Source organism: Oryzias melastigma, linkage group LG17 (genome assembly GCF_002922805.2).
Source record: "Oryzias melastigma strain HK-1 linkage group LG17, ASM292280v2, whole genome shotgun sequence".
Classification (NCBI taxonomy): Eukaryota; Metazoa; Chordata; class Actinopteri; order Beloniformes; family Adrianichthyidae; genus Oryzias; species Oryzias melastigma.
Window position 1 is genome coordinate 24820862 of NC_050528.1, and position 8652 is coordinate 24829513.

General features: G+C 41.3%; 1 long non-coding RNA gene across 1 annotated transcript in view; it reads left to right on the top strand.

Annotated features, from left to right (window-relative positions):
• The first annotated feature begins 2083 nt into the window (after window positions 1–2083).
• The window catches only part of LOC112147753, a 34520-nt gene continuing 27951 nt past the window's right edge, over window positions 2084–8652 (top strand). The window contains exons 1-2 of the long non-coding RNA XR_002919524.1: window positions 2084–2186; window positions 3067–3139. This is a non-coding gene — a long non-coding RNA (uncharacterized LOC112147753). The remainder of the gene's footprint in view (window positions 2187–3066; window positions 3140–8652) is intronic.

The window sequence follows — 8652 nt, forward strand, 5'->3', positions numbered from 1 at the left end:
TTTCATACTTTGGCTATAGAGTTAACAAAAAATAGCAAGGCTCCTGGGAAGAAGTGAGAAGGGAAACAGTTGTGAAGCTGCATCGTCACCCGTGACTGTTGTTACGGTATATTGGTCAAAGTTGGCCCGCTGCTGTTATTATGTGATATTTTCAATCTTTCAAAAGTTTTAAAACTAATTTTATTTGGTGATGACCCAAATATTTTCTATTCTACAAACAATCAATGAACTTATCAATGTGTTCAACACAGAGTTAATCAAAATAAAATCGTGGATGGATTACAACAAACTATCTTTGAATCTAGACAAATCCAAAATGATTTTTTTTTGGTAATTACAAAGAAAATACAGACCTCTCAATTAAAGTTAATAATGAATTGATTGAAAGTGTAACAGAAATTAAATTCTCAGGGATTGTTATTGATAACAAACTGAGTTGGAAGCCACACATCAGACACATACAAACTAAAGTTTCAAAAAGTATTTCAATTATAAATAAATCAAAATATATATAAGAATACAACTGTACATATTTATTGTACTGTTCCTTAATATTATATCTACTGTATAGAATTTTGGGGTAACAATTATAAGAGTTACATCATAAAAGCTACATCCTCTCAATTTGCTTCAGAAACAAGGCCATCAGAATTACACAAGCCGGTTATCTTGATCACACTAACAATTTATTTTATCAGTCCAGAATTTTAAAACTGTATGACCTTGTTGATTTTTTACACCGCACAATTTCTATACAGAGCTAGTGGGAAAAAATCACCGTACCATATCCAAAAACAGTTCTTAGAAAATGAAGGAGGATACAGACTGAGAGGATACAGGAACTTCAAGGTCAGATTGATAAGAACCACAAAGAAAAGTTTCTGTGTTTCTGTGTGTGGTACTAAACTCTGGAACAAGTTAAGTAATGAGCTCAAACAATGTTCAAGAATTTATACATTCAAGAAAATGTATAAAGGAACTCTAATTTCACAATATGAAGGGAAGACGAGTTAGAGATCAACAGCCCTCATTGCAAAAACTTTTATATTGTTTCTGCTTTGTTTTAGTATTATTATTATTCTTTCTATCTGCGCCTTTTAACGAAAATTTCACCCCCACCACATATTCAAAAAGTCCTGAAAATTTCTGGACACCTAGGAGTTGTAGAATTTGAATGGCGTGCGTGTGGCGAAGTCGCAACCGACACAGTCTTAACTAGCTCGCACATGTTTTACCCGATTTGCGTAAAAAGGATATTCCAGCGTCCGCGGGCTCAAGCTGAACGAAACAATATAACTTTCGAAACCGTGATGCTTAAAATGCAGCCCTGGTAAGCAAAAAACAGTCATGAAAAAAACTGCTGCCTTAGCAAAAAAAAAATTTAGTTCTCAATTCACGAACGTAACCAACATACATTTGTCGGTAATATCCATAGCTAAATTTGAAATTATTATGGGGTGGCTCCACAACCCACGGCTTGGTGGCCATTTTGTTTAAAAATCTGATATTTTTGGAATTTTGAATGCGCTAAACGAACATTTGCTTGTCCGATTCTCACGAAATTTGATGCACATGCTGCTAGCTGAAGTCTACAATGACCCCTAAAGTTTAATTGATCATGACCTTGGGAAGTGGCCGCCATCTTGAATTTACAAAAAAACGAGTTTTAATACCAGCTTCGAACAAAAATAACTCTTGGGATTTTATATCAATCGTTTTCCTAATGCTTTGAGCATAATTGGGAAGGTACTGGTGAAAGAAATATGGTATTTGAAGCTGTAGATTTTGAACGGCGTGCGCGTGACGAGCTCGCAAATGTGGCATAGTCTTAATACACGCAAATATTTCACTGCATTGCTATGAAAATTTAATATGTATATCTCAGGCTGACGCTTTACCAAGTGTTATAACAAAGAATATGAACATATAAGGAATCTGGGCGTGGTTAGCAAATAACCTCCGTTGCTAAGGAAAACTAAAAATGTACTTTTGCAGATTCTTGTGAAACTAAGGTCAATCTGTTCGGTGACCTCGAGCAAACAAAACATAAAATTGTTGCTATGGAGATAAAACCAACCAAAGAGTAGCCATTTTGAAAAAAGTGCCCTTTCAATCAATTCCTCAAATACATCAGCTATACAGAAAGAGAAGGGGGGATCATGGGGGGCACAGTGTCTGCTTAGCAGGTGAGCTTGTGGCAAAGGTGGGCATCGATGGTACGTAGGGGCAGGCAGCGATGGGGGCTCATGGCTTATATATATATATATATATATATATATATATATATATATAAAGGTTTAAGCTCTGTGAAGCATTTTGAAGACCTACTTCAACTATAGTTTATTTGTTTTAAATTTATCTTAAAGTGGTCTTTTCATTAGGATCCTGCTGGTTTAGGTACAATCTAAAAACTTGTTTTCTAGGACATAGTTTCTGCAGAGCGACAGGAGGTCTTTTGATATTCACCTCTGAGTTATGGGCAGGACTGTTGGAGTGATGTCACCACACGCTGATATCTCATGAAATCTTTGTTTACTCTCTCCAGATAGATGACAGCATTTTACACCCTCAAGCTAACATTAGCGTGCAACAAAGATATTGTAGCAATATTATAGTTACCCATCTGTACAGTTTGATCCAGATTCCAGCTCAGACCAGGAAAACAAAGACGTTCATGGATTTTTTGTATGTACAAATGAATGTATCAGAATGGGCACGCATTTCACTTTTTTTGTCCCAAATTTAAACTTTTTCAAAATGAACATTTTATTTAATTTTTCATTACTATATAAATGTAGTAGTTTATCATTTTTGTAGAATTAGTTTTTAACCAAAGGGCTTTATGTTTACTATTTTATAAGTTCATAATTTTCAAGTCTTGATACAGATATTGAGTGAAAATAGAAAGGAAAAGCACCGTGGAAAAGTGCTGTTAAATGAAATGAGGTCGAGAAGGTCCGAAAAACTTTTGTGCTGATGCCCCTAAGAAAAATAGTTAGGTGCACCGGTGCAACCTGGGAAAATTTTGAGTCTAGCTGTGTGATACCCTTCTTCCTTTGTGTCCAGTCCTGCCGCAACATGAAAACTTTCCAGACGGCGGATCCACGGCGAAAAGCCACTAAAGTCATGAATTTTTCAGGTGGGTTGATTGAAAATAGGGAATCCATTATTTTCCGTTTTCTGGGCTCGACGTAGCTTGCCCCGTTAGCGTGTTAGCATGTAGATAGCTTCTCTCGGCTAGCGGCAATGACGGCTGATTTTCAATGGCTTCGTCTTCCGATCTCTGCCTGATATGGGTTTCTAGGCTTCTGACACCATGTACTGTTATGTCTGAGTATGCCGTGACCAACGATTCAGGAGTCTCTTGTAGCTCTTTAACTGGAGCTTTATTTAGACCCAACATTAGCTCTGCTACCTCTGAGTCCGTCCTCTTAAAGTGTCCCCTTTCCGGTTGTTCCCCAACAACATTGATTCCTACACAACTTTCCTCACAACAAAAGTTTGTGTCACAGAAGGACGAGATGTACCTGCAGCTCCCCTGTTTTTGTCCTGCAGCCGCATGAATAGATGTGCGGTTCCTAAATCCACAATTTTGCTTATAAGGTGCCGCTCTGCGTTTTCGTTGTATCTGACTGGACTGTACCACTATGATCGACCCCCCGCGCGCGATTTTCACATAATGGTACGGTCCTCTGTTGCGCTCGTCGGCAGTGATGTCATTCTTCATCATATTGCGCAATATGACAAAATACCTCAGGAAGTGAGGTAAAATGTCATAATCAATCAGCTTGTGACATCACTTCAGAAAGTCCTTATCTGTGAGACAAAAACCTGCGGAAAATATCTTTAATTACTAAAGAATCCCAGAGACCAAGAACTCACAAGAGAACTCACCCAAAAACCTCACAAGACACCTGAACGCACCTGAAACATGAATAAAACAGGAACATCTACAACCTTACCCCAGAAAAACATGAATAAAACCCTTGAAGCCAAACCTCGCCGTGCCGGGGCAGTGCCGAGTGCCCACTGGGCCCTCCCTCCTACCCGCCCCAGGGAGGGGGAAAGACGCGGCCCCTCTACCTCTGACGCGACTGTCAGCCGGGGTGCACTGTCCTCAGTGCGCTCCGACTGTGTCGCGGCACCCTGGGCGGGGACCGGCCCACGTACAACGGACAGCAAGGACTCTGCGGCGATATCGGCTACCCACCCGACCCGTAGCGAAACACGAACCAAAGAGACGCACGCGAGTCAGAGGGTCCCGAACGAAACCCCATGGCGCAATAAAAGTAAGAGGCAGCACGCGCCGGCTGATGTGGGATCCCGGCCTGTCCGCGGCTCCCAGGCGCACCACCGGCCCATCTCTCCTGCCCCATCAGGGAGCGCGTGCAATGGGATTCGAAAGAAGACCCTGAGAGAAGAACGGGACCGTCTCTTGGAGCGACTGAATGGAACAAATGTGTATCTATCCCTACTTAAACAGAAAAGAATTACGACTGAGGAGAGCTGTGTCGTGCACTGGAAGTTGCTGCAAGACATGGAACTAAAACTGAAAGAAGAACGTCAACTCAGGCAAGAACGTGAAATGGAACTTAAACGATGTAGACAGTTGGTTAAGGCAAAAGCCAAAATAGTTGAAGAGGGTCTGGAGGAACAAACCAACTTGAACAACAAGATGAACATAAAACTACGATTAAAGGCCAGATGGGCGAGCAAACTTCAGTCTCAGGTGGCGGAGCTTTCTGAACAAGTGACAACACTGCAAGCATCTGTCCAACCAGAGGAGTCTACCGACCAAACCGAGGATTTGCTTGTCCCAAAAGAAGAAGAATCTGAGAACACCATGGAAGAGCCATCCGTGGAAATTAAAGTTTCAGAGTCAAAGTTAGATTCTGAACAACAAAAGGTTCCAGAGCCTTCCAAAAAGCGCAAGAGGCGTAAAAGGAATAAGAAAACGGAGGAAATCCCTTCCCCAGAGGAACACGAAACTTGCGAGCCAGTCAGCTCACCTTTGGCTGACCAAGAAGTTCAAGATAACATCAGTCTTGATCACCAAAAATCAGAGGAAACTGACTCACCAACAGTGGAGTCTGTTCCTGAAGAGACCGCCATGGAATATAAGGAAAATATCGTTGGGGAGGAATCAGTGGAAGTTAAAGTTTCAGAACCAGAGTTAGATTCTGAACAACAAGCGGTTCCAGAGCCTTCCAAGAAACGCAAGAGGCGTAAAAGGAATAAGAAAACAGAGAAAATCCCTTCCCCAGAGGAACAGGAAACCTGTGAGCCAGTCAGCTCAACTTTGGCTGACCAAGAAATTCAAGATAACATCAGTCTTGATCACCAAACAACAGTGGAAACTGACTCACCAGCAGTGGAGTCTGTTCCTGAAGAGACTGTCATGGAGTATAAGGACAATGTTGTTGAGGAGGAATCAGTTCAAGTTCAAGTTTCAGACCCAGTGTTTGTTTCTGAACCTGAAATAAAAGATTCACTCCCAAAATCTTTGGAAAATGTCAGTGAGGAATCATCAGCCCAAGTTCAAGTTTCAGACCCAGTGTTTGTTTCTGAACAAGAGCAACCACTGACTGCAGAACCTTCCAGGAAATACAAGATTCCTACAGAGATGGACACAACAGAATATCATCCCAACAAAAAACAGAGGATCTGTGAACCAGTTACAAAGGTCAAAACTCGTTTGGTCAAAACTCGTTTGGCCAAACGAAGAGATGCCATCAACGCAAGACATGAGCAGAAGAAGACTGATCAAACTAACTCAGGACTGCCATGGACCTTTTTTGATGTGACTGAACATGAAATAAAAGATTCACTCCCACAATGTCTGGAGGACATCTCTGAGGAGGTTCCAGCCCAGACAGACACTTCAGAGCCAGAGACAGTTTCTGAACAGGTCTCTCCCCAAGAAGAAGACCTTAAGGAACCTGAACCTTCTGATGTGGAAAATCAGGATGTGGATTCTTTGGAAACTTCAGACTGTTCAAGTCAACCAGAGTCACCCAAGGAACAAAAAGTCTCCCTGTGGCGAAGATTCAAAAAGGCTCTGACCCCAGCAAGATGGCGCAAGTACAAGAGTGACACTTGTGTGGTCATCCCAGATTAAAGATCTACAGAGCCTGCAGAGGAAGCTGAAAATGTGCTCCAAAGTACATCTGTGGATGATCAAGACTGTGACTCCTCGCTCATCTCTGCTTCTTCTGGTTCTGGATTGACTGAACACGAAACGTCTGAAGAACAAGACGAGGAAATGTCCGACGACGAACAAATAGCGTCTGAGGACATGGAAGAAATAGTTGACGAGGAGATAACATCTGAAGAAGAAACTTCAGATGACAAACATGAAACGTCAGATGATGAGGGAGAAACATCAGATGATGAAGACGACGAGTCCGCCGATGAATCTGAGAATACCGGTGGAAAGAAAATTTCCCCGTGGAGGAGATTTAAAAAAGCACTCACACCAGCAAGCAAACACCAGCACAAATAGAGACAGAAGATCTCTACTTTAGCTGGAACAAAGATAATTTAGCAATGTTGTATTTTGTTTAAAAAAAGCCGGAAAAAAATAAATCTTTTTTTTTTTTTAGTTTTCTTTGGTTATTTATTTATTTATTGTATGTAATTTTTTGATTGATAAAACTGCAAAGATAATTCCAGCAGATTCTAAAGCAGAAAAGCCGTGCGACCAACTGACTGAGGAACACTCCAGGAAACCTTCGTTTCCTGGAGGGTTCCTGGAAGGCTCGCACCACTTTTCTGCTTCAGAATCTGCTGGAATTACATTGAATTATGTTGATTGTGTTAACAGTTGATAAGTTACAGTATGTAGCGTCACCGGCGACGCTTGAGATGTTAAAGGGTTAATGTGTTTGGGTTTTAAAGCACTCACACCAGCAAGCAAACACCAGCACAAATAGAGACAGAAGATCTCTACTTTAGCTGGAACAAAGACTGGTGTTATTATTATTTTCATAATTTATCAATGTTGTATTTTGTTTAAAAAATGCCGGAAAAAAATAAATTTTTTTTTTTTTTTTAGTTTTCCTTGGTTATTTATTTATTTATTGTATGTAATTTTTTTGATTGATAAAACTGCAAAGATAATTCCAGCAGATTCTAAATCAGAAAAGCTGTGCGACCAACTGACTGAGGAACCCTCCAGGAAACCTTCGTTTCCTGGAGGGTTCCTGAAAGGCTCGCACCACTTTTCTGCTTCAGAATCTGCTGGAATTACATTGAATTATGTTGATTGTGTTAACAGTTGATAAGTTACAGTTTGTAGCGTCACCGGCGACGCTTGAGATGTTAAAGGGTTAATGTGTTTGGTTTTTCTAGTGCCCAGGTTCCCTTATTAGTAATATTTTTAAAATCATTTTTAAATATTATGTTAAATAAATATATATATATAAGTATATTATTGGGTTTTCTTTTAGTTCTTTAGGTTTTCCCTAAAAAAATATCTATATCATTGTTTTGTTTTGTTAAAAAAAAAGAAAAAGTCAGTTGCATGTGTTTAATGTTTTCGGGTTTTCTCCTGGTGTTCAGGTTTTCCCTTAAAAAATTCTCATCATTTATCATTAATTTATTGTTAAACTTTAGATGTTAGTCGCACATTCATTCATGCATTTAATGCATGAATGAATGTGCGACGGGCTGCACGGTGGCGCAGTGGTTAGCGCTCTTGCCTCACAGCGAGAGGGCCCCGGTTCAAATCCCGGCTGGGGGATTTGGGACCTTTCTTTGTGGAGTTTGCATGGGGACTCCGGCTTCCTCCCACCGTCCAAAAACATGCTTCATAGGTTGATTGGTGACTCTAAATTGCCCGTAGGTGTGAATGTGAGAGTGAATGGGTGTGTGATTGAGGCCCTGAGACAGACTGGCGACCTGTCCAGGGTGAACCCCGCCTTCGCCCATCAGTTGCCGGGTTAGGCTCCGGCACCCCCGCGACCCCAAAAGGGACAAAGCGGTCAGGAAAATGAATGAATGGATGGATGAATGAATGAATGAATGAATGAATGAATGAATGTGCGACTAACGCATGTAATGCAACCACAAGGGGGCACAATCCAGTGCTCCCTTGTGCCGGTCCCAAGTCCGGATAAATGCAGAGGGGTGTGCATATTTAACTATAAACATAGAGATCCAGATCTAGATGCAGAGCCAGAAAAGAGCGGCCAGGCCAGGCAAAGCCAGGATGGACGGATATGACTAGAAGTGACTGGAAGTAATGGTCCAATATTCCTCCAGAACTCTTCTCCTCTTCAGAGGCAGCTGACAGGTACCAGCAGTCAAAGTGAGCTGCACCACCGGCTGCTGTTCTGGCAAAAACTCAGTCCTTCCAGGGAGGCCCGGCCCTGGGCTGCATGGCGCCCTCTGCAAAAAGGGCCAATACTTTTATGACACATTTAAAAATGAGCAAATGGAACAAACGGATCCAGGTTGTCTCAGATTTGTATTTTATGCACCTCCTTTGATCATCAAACACTTAAACAGTGCACTTCTGTAAAGTAACTTCAACAATCAAGTAAAAATAGAGCAGCTTTTGAATTGGAGCCTCAGTTTTCCGTTCTTAGTTAACAGGAGTGGAACCTGGTGTGTTCTTCTGCTGCTGTAGCCCGTCAGCCTCAAGGTTGGACA